Raw genomic sequence first — 13,088 nt, 5'->3', positions numbered from 1 at the left:
TAGAAACTCATTTTAATGCTTAAAACACCCAAAAGTGTCATGAAAGTAGTCCATGTTACTTGTGTGTCATATACTAAGTCTTCTGAAAGTGTATGATCACTTTGTATGATAAACAGACCGAAATTTAAGTCGTTACACACACTGAAGTCCATAAACAGTGCTGAATTCAAATATGGCAAATAAGGTGATAACATCAAACCATATTGCTTGTCTTGTGGCCAAATTTCATGATGTCACCTCATTTTTTATTTTTGGGGAACTATTATTTAAAGCACATTTCTTCTATCCGACTTCAACAGTGCAGAAATAGTACAAATAACAGTCTGCTGAAATCTATTTACCCAGTATTTGTATGCCTTTATTAATTTTGAAGGCCAGAAGAGATAAAAAAGTGTGAGGGAGTGACTAGTCATGTGTGGAAAGGAGTATCCGGCTGTAAGTACGGAAGCAGTCTATTTATTCCTACAGATTTCCTCTGAGGTCCCAGCCAGGAACTTGTTTTGGAAACCATGTAGGCAACTGCTTCCACTTTTCTTAGCCAACACTCATCTCACAAGCTACTTCCTCTGACTCACCATATCAGAGTCATGTTGTACAGTAACAATAATTCCTGACCTGGCTTTTTCCTGATTCCATCATCCTGACTCACATCTGGAAAACAAATGGATTGAACACAGGCGTTCAACGTTATTGCTAAGCATATGTTGTCTAAGTACATATGTTTTGGAAAAAAACAAATGGCTTATGGTGCGTAACACTTTTAACCTTTGAACTCTCACTCACCAATTACTCAGAAAACACACATTGCTGTCCGTGTGTCCTCTTGTTCCTGAGCACAAGAAAAACAATATTATTGGATGGATTGTTTGCTGTGGCTTCTCTGTGATAGAAAAAACATGATAAGAGCTGTTGTACCCTATTACTGAAAAATGCTGAGTAATGGAATGTGTTTTCAGTACACATTTTAACTTGTTAAAGCATAACTGCTTTTAGGCAGGTTTAATTTCATAAAGAAATGCCACTAAACTATGTAGTTTAGACTGTGTCAGAAACAGTAATGACCACAACTTTTGAGGGCTGCATGGTCATGGTTGGGCATAAATAATTTAATGGGGATTTTAGCAATAAGAAAACATAGCTTTGGAAAGTCCAGACTGGTCTAATGGAAAATCGGCAACAGGCTGTATTATTTTTCAGCTAAAATAAAAAAAAATAAAATAAATAATAATAAAAAAAAATCTTCTGAATTCGTTTCAATTCAAGTTAAGCTCAGTCGACAGCATTTGTGGCAAAATGTTGATTACCACAAAAATGTATTTAGACTCGTCCCTCCTTTACTTTAAAAAAATCAAAAATCAAGGTTAAAGTGAAGCACTTGCAGTGGAAGTGAATGGGGTAAATTTGTGGATGGTTTAAAGGCTGAAATTGTGAAGCTTAAAAGCACTTGCATGAAATCTTCTGTGAAAACTAATGTATTATTTGAGCTGTAAAGCTGTTTAAATTGTCATTTTTACAGTCATTTTAGGGTTTTAGGGTTTGTTGACATGACATCCAAGTTGTAAAATTGGCTATAACTTTACACAGAAAAGGTTAGTAAGTGATTTAATCACACTAAAATTATGTTAACACACATATCCTTTATGTCTTGTTGTAAGTTATATATATATATATATATATATATATTTGTTTTTTTTATGTTCAAAAATTGTCCCCCATTCACTTCCATTGAAAGTGTCTCATGTCACCTTGATTTTTTATTTTTATTTTAAAGAAAAGGAGGGACAATTCAAAATAAATTTCTGTGGTAATCAACATTATGCCACAAATGCTGTCGATTGAGCTTAACTTGCATTGAACCAGGAATATTCCTTTAATTAAACATTTGAGTAGTAATTACATTAATTACATACTCCTAACCCTAACCTAAACTCTAAACCTAACATTGTGGCTTTTTTCTGGAATGTGGCACATTTGGGTCTGAATATGGGTGGGGGTGGGGTGGGGGAACATGGTGATTTCTCACGAGATCATGTTGCGAAATTCAAGATAAGAAAACAGACATGCAGCAAAGTATTCTTTGTATATGTGCAATATGTCACGCAACTCAGTACATCCTTATGACATCACTAAACCTAGATAAATAACTAAGCATTTCATAAAAAAGTTTGCCAAGAATCTGATTGTGCTTCCAAAAGCATGCCTTGAGTCGGCAGCTTTTTATGAGTCACAAGGTTCTCACAGCTGAGTTCACGATGATGCATCCTGGTTTCAAGAGGAAATAATTTGTTCTTTGCCATGGCCTTGATCATATGTCATAGCAACTGATTGTTTTCTGTGGGCTACTTTTCTTTGTCCATCACACAAATAACCAAATCCATCGTTGTAATACTGATGAAAAAGGCGAGAGTTAGGTCATCTGATTTATTACACAATCATTGCGTTAGTGTTTACCCTCCCTCACAGTCATAACAAAATGATGCTTGTCGAAAAGTGGCCAGTGAACAGAGTGACACAATATGGTAAATCCTGTATAACACAATATGGCAAGGAGAGAGCATTTGTTTGACATGTTGTGTCAATCACTTAGTATAAAAGTTTTGAAGACATCAATATGCATCTCTTGCTTGCAGCCCTATATAAGAGAATGAAAAATTGTGACTCTAACACTAGACCTGTGGTTCCCAACCCTGTTCCTGGAGCCTACCCCCAAACACTACACATTTTGGATATCTCCCTAATCAAACACACATGATTCGACTCATCAGCTCATTTGTAGAGACTCCACGACCTGAATTGGGTTAGATAAGGGAGATATACAAAATGTGCAGTGTTGGTGGGCCTCCACGAACAGGGTTGGGAAACACTGCTAGACCATCACCACATAGTTTAGCCAGAGAGTGGTATAACAGCTCAGAGGTATAAGAAAAAGTTTTCATGAGCTCTGCATACTGTAGGAACTTAGTTTTGCAATTGTTAACAATGTTTAAATTCAAAATTTCTGTCTGAGAAAAAAGTTAACTCTGACAGTTAGATGCTATACAACTGACAGTATTTCCATACAGTCCTTTTTGTGAAGGTGGAAATTTCTTTTATTCTTATGAATGTCAAATTCAATGTTCTTGTAAACGGTTCCACTGAGATAACCTGCCCACAAAGTCAAGGTTGGGAACTGTGTGGACAGACTGCAAGGTTATGCATCCTTATGACCAAACCACTCTGACACACTCTTCAGTCTGAAACTCCATTTGTATCTGGTGACAAACTTGCAAATAATTCAAAAACTACTTTAATGTAAAAAATACTTTAATGCAGTTAACATGTTTTTTATATTCATGTGTTACATCTTACAGTCCATGTTGTTTCAAATCACATGCTACATGTCAAATAACGAAGTCACACACTCTAAGAAGAGTTCTTGTACATTTACAAGCTAACATTGTCTTATATATGATGCTGATTCTGCCACCTACAGGACTGCAATTCATTTCTGAGTGAGAATGCATCACTGCTTCATTCTTGTTTCTTGATGAACATTATATTGTTGCTCAGTATTCATTGTTTGTTAATGTTTAGAATCTGTTAAAGGTGCACTCAGTAATTGTTTTCATATGTTGTCTAGGACTTACACTGACACTTAGTGGCCTGGATGCTGCATCATTCAAACACAGTAGTTTTCAGTTTCAGATGCCATTGTAGAAATGTACTATTCACAGTCAGCCATGATTAATTTATTCCATGAGTTAAAAAATCTAATAACAAAGCGGTTACTGAGATTAAACGAGTAGTTCTCGGCTGGTCATGTGATCCTAACATGGCAGTCATCATGAGGGGACCCTCTCCATGTAGAATAAAACAGCTTTTATAAGGTTACAGATATGGCTGAACTCTTCATCTCACTTGAGTGGTCTTGACTTTATACATATGTTTCCATATAATCATTCCTTTCTTCATTTTGTTAATGAGGAAAAAATTACTGAGTGCACCTTTAATAATAATTTACAATAACAATGATGAAGCACCTCCCTATTCGTCAACAAGTCACAATATTTAGTCAAGTCAGTTTAGCGCTTTTTACAGTGCATATTGTTTTAAAGCACCTTCACAGAAAATAGTGCATTAGTATCCCCATTGAGAAAGCCAGTGGAGACACTGGCAAGGAAGGAAAAAAACTCTCTGAAATGTTAAGGTAGATGAGGAAGAAAACCATTGTCCTGGTTACTTGTGTAACCTCCGTTCCCTGATGGAGAGGACGAGACGTTGTGATGATGTAGTGACACTAGGGGTCACTCTTGGGAGCCCGAGACACCTCTGGTCTTTGAAAAAAGGCCAATGAAAATTGGCGAGGGGTTTTTGCATGCCACTCCCCCAGACATACGGGTATAAAAGGAGCTGGTATGCAACCACTCATTCAGGTTTTAGGCTGAGGAGCCGATATAAGGTCCGGCCATTTCAGCGGTTTGTGCAGCGTTGTGGCAGGAGGGACACCACGTCTCGTTCCCTCCATCAGGGAATGGAGGTTACACAAGTAACCATGATGTTCCCTATCTGTCACTCACTCGACGTTGTGTCGATGTAGTGACACTAGGGGTCGCTATACAAAACGCCACAATTGGCTGAACTGTGTTAAGTGAACTAACGGTGTGTGTGTGATGGTCAGACTATTGTGTGCCTCATAGCCAGCACACCAGGTCAACACGTAACCTCCCCCAACATAGTTATGAGTGTCAAACAGCCCTTTTTGGGGACAAGTCGACTACCCAAAAGATAGAGACAGGCTAACCCAGTCGTGGCCTCTTTTCCCCTTCTTTTTTTCCACTCCCTAAAAAAAGAAGGGGGATTATCCAACTGGGCCGCCAGGTCTAGTTGGGGGGTGTCCCTCCCAAGGGGAAGACACCACGGAGACCACACCTCGCCCAAAGAGAGGGGGGGATATTTAAGTGGAAAAATACGTCACATGGTCTTTCCAACCATGTGGAGAGTCTTCAAGGTAGATCCTACCCAACGGGGGAGGAGTTACTACAAACATGGAGACTGGGGCAGAGGGGCTCTGCCCAAGGAAGACGCAGTTTGCCAACAGGGAAACTAATTAGCGGAAGATATATATCGCATGGGGTTAGCCTTACAGGGAACCACCACATGCGGAGCACCTACCCCAGAACAGGACTCTTAGTTAGCACGTGTACTGGGCCGGGAGCGAGTCTCTCCGAAAACTCGACTGCCACAGGGCTCGGAGGAAGTCAACCAGGGAACAAAGTTTGTGAACACTATTGGGAATTAATGGTGCACGTCTTCAGCTCAAAAGGAGGTGGAAGGCACTATGTGCAAGCGATACACCCGGCCAGCTATCACGGGCTTATCCGCTTGTATTGCGTGCCACTACCTGGGACGAAACTGGTTCCACCTGGAGGTTGTAGAACCTTGCAAAGGTGTTGGGTGTTGCTCAGCCTGCTGCTCTGCAAATGTCTGTTAGAGAGGCACCCCTGGCCAGGGCCCAGGAGGCTGCTACACCCCTGGTAGAATGGGCTCGTAGCCCTACTGGGGGTGGCATGTCCTGGGCGTGATATGCCATAGTTATGGCGTCAATGAGCCAGTGGGCGATCCTCTGCTTGGAGACAGCGCTTCCTTTCTGCTGTGCACCAAAGTAGACAAAGAGCTGCTCAGAGATCCTAAAGCTCTGCGTGCGATCCAAATAGATGCGTAAAGCGTGCACCGGACACAGCAACGACAGGGCTGGGTCTGCCTCCTCCTGGGGCAGTGCTTGCAGGTTCACCACCTGGTCCCTAAAAGGGGTCATGGGAACCTTGGGCACATAGCCCGGTCGGGGTCTCAGGATCAAGTGAGAGTAGCCCGGACCGAACTCCAGGCACGTTTTGCTGACAGAGAATGCTTGCAGGTCTCCTACCCTCTTGATGGAAGTGAGCACAGTCAGGAGGGCAGTCTTCAAGGAGAGTGCCTTAAGCTTGGCTGACTGCAAAGTCTCAAAGGGGGCTCTCTGTAGACCCTGAAGAACTACAGAGAGGTCCGATGAGGGAATGAGGTGCGGTCTGGGGGGATTCAGCCTCCTGGTGCCTCTTAGGAACCTGATGATCAGGTCGTGCTTCCCTAAGGACTTACCGTCGACTGCGTCGTGGTGTGCTGCTATGGCGGCAATGTACACCTTCAAGGTGGAAGGGGACAGCCTCCTTTCCAACCTCTCCTGCAGGAAGGAAAGCGCTGATCTGACTGCACATCTCTGGGGGTCTTCCCGTCGGGAAGAACACCACTTAGCGAACAGACGCCACTTAAATGCATACAGGTGCCTCGTAGAGGGGGCCCTAGCCTGAGTGATCGTGTCTACCACCGCAGGTCCCATCCAAGGGCCAGACATGGAGATTCCAGAGGTCTGGTCGCGGGTGCCAGATGGTGCCCCATCCCTGAGAAAGAAGGTCCTTCCTCAGGGGAATTCGCCAGGGGGGGCTGTCACGAGGAGCGTGAGGTTCGAGAACCACATCTAGGTGGGCCAGTAGGGTGCTACCAGGATGACCTGCTCCTCATCCTCCCTGACCTTGCACAGGGTCTGTGCAAGTAGGCTCACTGGGGGAAACGCATATTTGCACATGCCAGGGGGCCAGCTGTGTGCCAGCGCGTTTATACTGAGGGGGGCCTCGGTCAGGGTGTACCAGAGCGGGCAGTGGGGAGGATTCTTGGGAGGCGAACAGGTGCACCTGTACCTGTCCGAATTGACTCCAAATCAGCTGGACCACCTGAGGGTGGAGTCTCCACTCTCCCCTGAGGGTAACCTGTCGTGACAGCGCGTCCGCTGTAGTGTTGTGGTTGCCCGGGATGTGAGTGGCTTGCAGCGACTTGAAGTGCTGCTGACTCCAGAGGAGGAGATGGCAGGCGAGTTGTGACATACAACAAGAGCGCAGACCGCCTTGGCGTTTGACATATGCTACCGTTGCCATGTTGTCTGTCTGAACTAACATGTGCCTGTCCTGGATCAATGACCGAAACCTCCGCAGGGTGAGCAGAATTGCCAACAACTCGAGGCAGTTGATGTGCCAATGCAGTCGCGGGCCCGTCCACAAGCCGGCGGCTGCATGCCCATTGCAAACAGCACCCCAGCCCATTTTGAAGGCGTCCGTCATGACCACGACGCACCTGGAGACCAGTTCTAGGGGAACACCTGCCCGTAGAAACGAGAGGTCAATCCAAGGGCTGAAAAGACAGTGACAGACCGGCGTGATGACCATGCAATGTGTCCCGTGGCGCCATGCCCATCTCAGGACTCGAGTCTGAAGACAGTGCTGAAGTGGTCTCATATGCATCAACCCGAGCGGAGTGGCCACCTCTGAGGATGCCATATGCCCCAGAAGCCTCTGAAAAATTTTCAGTGGAACCACTGTTTTCTGTTTGAATGCCTTCAAACGGGCCGAAGGGGCGGGCTGTGGCAGAGTTGGTGCAGTCACTGCAGGGGGACGCCCTTGGTGATGAGTAGACGGGGTGCGGGATCTTGAGCCGCGCCGGGGCAGGATATGCCGGATAGTCTCCGTCTACTGCTCCACCGTCGAGAACTGCTGGGCAAAGTCCTTGACAGTGTCGCTGAATAGGCCAGCCTGGGAGATGGGGGCAGCAAGGAATCATGTCCTGTCGGCCTCACCCATCTCGACCAGGTTGAGCCAAAGGTGGCGCCCCTGGACCACTAATGTGGACACCATCTGCCTGAGAGACCGCGCCGTGACCTCCGTCACTCGAAGAGCGAGGTCGGTCACCGAGCGCAGTTCCTGCATCAATCCCGGGGCGGAACTACCCTTGTGCAGTTCATTTAGCGTCTTGGCGGACTTGCAGGAGAGCCATGGTATGCAGGGCGGAGGCAGCTTGTCCAGCGGCACCGTAGGCCTTGGCCGTCAGAGACGACATAAACCTACAGGCCTTGGACGGGGGCTTTGGGCACCCACGCCAGGTGGCGGCGCTCTGCGGGCATAGGTGCACCGCGAGCACCTTTATCCACGGGGGATTGCCGAATAGCCCTTGGCCACCCCACCATCGAGGGTAGTGAGTGCGGGGAAGCTGAAAAGATCGGGACCGGGCAGTAAAAAGTGCCTCCCACGACCTTGTCAGCTCTTCATGCACTTCCGGGAAGAAAGGAATGGGGGCGGGGCATGGCTTTGAGTGGCGCCATGAGCCCAGGAACCAATCATCGAGCCATGAGGGTTCAGGGAAGAGCGGAGGGTTCCACTCTAGCCGACGCTCATGGCTTCCCGGGAAAGCATATCGTCATCTCCGCATCAGCCTGTGACTGGGCAATTGTCCCCGAAGGGAAGAGCCCAGCTGAGGCTTTCGCGTCCGACTGGACGAGCCCGCTCTCCGATGCTGCGCTCGAGAGCTCATCACTTTCGCGGGCTCCGAATAAGAGCTCGAACTCGCCTTGAGATGAGCCGGCGGATTCATCCGGAAGCCCGATCGGGGCAGACAAGCGTGCTGGGGAATGGGAGGTCCGCGGGGGATACCCAGCTGAGACGGTCCCATTGGGGTCCCCAAATCGCCCCCAGTGCTAGCCGCGCTGGCCTCATACCTGTGGGTAAAAGGACCGAGGCGGGGAGCCTCTGGGGTGGCTTGCTTTCTTACGAAGGTGAGCCGCTACCGCATCGTTGCCATGGACATGTCCTCGCAATGAGAACATGACCATCCACGAACGCTGTCTCCGCGTGAGCAGTACCCAGACACGAAAGAGAGTGATCGTGACCGTCAGAAGGCGAGAGATAACTAGCGCAACCAGGAATAGCACACAATCGGAAAGGCATCTTTAAAAAGACGCGTCTTTAAAAAGACATTCCGTGCGTGCCGCTCTTTTAGAGAAATATACTCTTATTTCTGCCGAAGTGCCCAGGGGCATTCTCTGCAGTGCACCAGTGCAGAGGAGGGAGAAGCCGCTGAAATGCGCCATCAGATCCAGCAGAGGTGAATGAACAGTCGTGGGAATTCAGCTCAGTGAGCATGACCGTTCGACTCCGAAGAGAAAATCTGAATGAGTGGTTGTATACCAGCTCCTTTTATACCCGTATGTCCGGGGGAGTGGCATGCAAATACCACTCGCCAATTTTCATTGGCCTTTTATCAAAGACCAGAGGTGTCTTGGGCTCCCAAGAGTGACCCCTAGTGTCACTACATCGACACAACGTCGAGTGAGTGACAGATAGGGAACCAGACCTATTCCAACAGAGAGCCCAGCAAAGCCTTGTGGCACTCAATACTTCACTTTTGTTAGGTTTGACAGTTCATTTATAATAACAAAATGGTAGGTCTGTCAGGCATGATCTAATCCATCTAAATCTAACCACAAATGGCAAAATAATTATCCAGTCTAGATTCTGGAAGAGAATGTCATGATTTATACTGTTACAGACAGCACTAAGATCTAATACTTTATGTAATATGTTATGCTTTATTTGTCATTGATTATGTAAAATACAAATTTTTCTCAAATTATGGACAGCACCAAATAAAAACAATCTTATTGTAATTGTACAAAATGATAAGAAATATGATGATTTTATTCTTGTTGTCTTAAATTTTTTTACAATTGTTTTGTCTTACAATAAAAATATGAAACATTAGATGTTGTTTCTCCCTTCTTAGGCTGAGACAGTGATATCCGTGGTTCAAATAAATAAATCTGGACCATTTATGCAAGAATACATATAAATATCTGTTACATTAATCATGAGAAATATGATCCAATTCAGTGTTATAATTTTATAAAAATAAAATAAAAAAGATGACTATATTAAAAATAAAGTCTATTTTCCTACACAGGTACATAAAAAAAAATATCACAAGAAAATTTAAGTCAAATACATATTTATGTGATAATAAAGTGGAATATTAATTAAATTTACACTGTGCATATTTAGCGTTCTTATATACATTCATCAGCTCTCCTGCTCATCACAGAACAAAACCCTGTTTTTCAAACGGACAGGCTCAGCTGCAAACACCAGTCTATGACTTGCTAATGTTTCCTTAGGACCTGACCTAATCAGAGTTGGGTCCTTATGCTGTAGAGATAACGAGAAAAACCATGGTTAAAACACAAGTTATGAAATTACTGAAATTACAGTATAGATCTCAGTATAAAGTCTTTTCACGTTAACCATATTGCTACACAACATGCTCCATTCTGATAATCAGAAAATAACTGCAGTTATTACATTTAAATTATAACATGCAGAATAGGTTATAATATAGCATGCAGATAACTTTCTGTTGCAGACAAGAAAGTGGAAATGGGAAAGACTTACAATCATAGCTGCAATGAAGGATACCATAAGGTGATAATTTGCCAAAATTACCTGGCGCTTCCATGTCTGCTGTGTGCTTTGTGTTCTTATTAATGAGGAAGTCAAACACTTTGATTTCATGTCTATCATATGTCAGTTCCTCCTTGTGAGAGGATGAGCAAATAGGTGTTATACATGATAACACCTATAAACACCTATAAAGTCATCAAAGTGTTGAAATGAATATGATGCCTCACATTACTACCATAGATCCCTGTTCTGCATAGACATATTTTTTCTGTAAACGCTACCATGGTAAAGGCAGCAGTCAAACCTCCTTCAAATTCCATGTTTACCACCTGCAATAAATCAATCAATCACTAAAAGTGGTAAACCATTAACTTTTTGTCTACTTTGTAATCTACTTTGCTAATGACAAACTTTTAAAAACCATATGAATTGTGTATGCATTCATAAGTAAAAACCAAAGAGAATGTTATTGCTGATAATCTTAAAAGTAAGTATATAAGAGGATACTCATTATTATGAAAATACATCAGAACATAGAAAGAGAGATCCTCCAACCTGATTTGAGCACACATCGTTATCACATTCATAGACACAGCGGCCAAAATGTCCTGTTCTGAGGGCTTCAGTCACAGATTCAATATCAGGCAGTGAGTTGGAGCAAATCAATGACATCCAACAATCCCCTAATTTATCAATAAACTGTGTCACTAAGTGAACTTGGTCAACAACATCTCTACATAACCCATATATTATTTTTGTTATAGACATCATAAGTTGAATTTAAAACAGAAAAGAAAAAGAAAGTAATTACGTAAATTACAGAAATACATTACTTTTTCACAGGATCCAAGTAGATTTTCTTCGCAGATTACGCACATTCCTCTTCTATAGGACAGACTAAACAACGATTTGCAGCTCCAGTTGTCTAGAAAAATTATAGAACATAAATTATTTTAAATTCTCACAGTAACAAGCAAACTTCTTTATACTGATAAAAAAAATTACCAACCTTGTTCTTTTTTCTGAAGAGGCTAAGGGACCCAAATGATTAAACTTTGATACACATATTAAAAATATTATTCCACCATGTGAACTTTAAGACCTAACCTTTGTGAATATTTAAAATGATATACAAAGAAAGTGGAACTCAATATCAAAAGTAAAGATTTATTTGATGATCATTTAAGCAAGAAGAAAGACGTTTTAAATAGAGAAAACCATGCTCTGAAAATAGCAGCATCATAGTACCATGAGGTTATGCGTGATCAGCACGTGCAATCAGTCTGAACCCTTGAACATACTAACAGACACTGATAAAAGAAGATATGACATTCCATTCATTCTTTGTATCAATAGTAAATTTTTTCTTCAGCTCAGCATCACCAAATCATTACAAGACATGTTAGTTAAGTGTACCTTCGTCCACCAGCCCAATGATGGCAAGACTTGGTTAACAGAACAAAAGAGCTTTCTGCCTCATTTCTCCGGTTCCCTCTGACAAAGGAGTGAGCAAAATTATAGAACCCAACCTATGAGAGAAGACATAGCTGATATAACACAAAGAGACACTGCACACAGCTCAAACACCTCAAGTTTACTGAAACACATTCTACCGGTTCCAAATGTTGAATGTGGATGACATCTCCGATAGCGCCGCTGTCAATTAGCATTTGCATTGTTGAAAAAAAAAATAATGTGAATGTTCTCCCCCTTTTCTAAGAACTATTATGGCCATTTATTAAGATTTAGAGAAAAATGTAAATACTTTTATTTTGTGGATAACAGGGTCGTATTGGAGAACATGGTACAATGCGAGCATGACGCCACTCTGGATGCAAGTCTCAACAATCTCAGAGCAGTCTTCCTCAGTAACCTTGGAAATCATAATATAATATAATAATATTCATCATTCATTTCAGATGGTTTGTGGTGCTGTGTAACTCCATGCACACAAAGAATGTCTTTTTTTATAGTTGGAGGTCTGAGTAAGTCATGGTGTATTCTTTTCATGTGCCCTCTGAGTGAACTTGACTCTTGATCACCCGAGGAACCAGGATTCCTGTTTTGCTGCTGTTTATGATGGTTCCGCCTAGCGGCTGGAGTTTGCTTTGTGGAGTAACACTGCTTTGGGACAGTTTTGTGGATGAACCTGCATGTTATTTGTTCTTATGCCTCCTGTTGGCTGAGGTTTGATTCGTGGAGTTTTTCTGCGGGACATTGGAATGATTACGTCATCTGCTGCATTCATAAGCAACCGGTTCACCGTTCATCTGTTTGACTGTTCGAGGACACTGAACAGTTTATAGTGGCTGGAATTTTGTTCTGTGGAAGAACACATCTTTGAGTCAGTTCTGTGAATGAATCTATACGTTACGTGTGTTTATGATGCCTATTGGCAGAGGTTTGTTTTACAAAGTATTTTCTGTTATGTAATTTTGCCTTACAAATTTGTGAGGCAAAATTGAGCAATCCGATGGCAAAGTTGTCGTGGGGGCTCTTGCAGGCGTGCATGGACCTTTTGAGCTTGGAGAGATTGACGCCGGTTGGCGCTCTCGTGCGTGGGGTTAATGTGCACGTTTTCTTTTTTTTTTTTTTTTTTTTGGTTCAGGGGGGAGTTCGGGGTTTGAATGTTGCACTAATGGGGATTGTGGTCTGTATAATCTTGTTTTTGACACACATTTTTTTTTCTTTCTATTATATCAAGATGTCAATCGTTAATATGAATGGATTATCCCTCTCCACATGGAATGTGAATGGGTTGGGGCACCCCATAAAAAGAAGAAAGGTTGTTACTTTTCT

The 13,088-nt window shown here is 43.3% G+C and overlaps 1 pseudogene; it reads right to left on the bottom strand.

Annotated features, from left to right (window-relative positions):
* Window positions 1-9,484: 9,484 nt before the first annotated feature.
* Window positions 9,485-12,177, bottom strand: LOC127419085 (uncharacterized; annotated as a pseudogene).
* Window positions 12,178-13,088: the final 911 nt, after the last annotated feature.

Source organism: Myxocyprinus asiaticus, chromosome 28 (genome assembly GCF_019703515.2).
Source record: "Myxocyprinus asiaticus isolate MX2 ecotype Aquarium Trade chromosome 28, UBuf_Myxa_2, whole genome shotgun sequence".
Taxonomy (NCBI): domain Eukaryota; kingdom Metazoa; phylum Chordata; class Actinopteri; order Cypriniformes; family Catostomidae; genus Myxocyprinus; species Myxocyprinus asiaticus.
The sequence above is the reverse complement of the archived record's forward strand: the minus strand, read 5'-3'. Positions and strand labels throughout refer to the sequence as shown.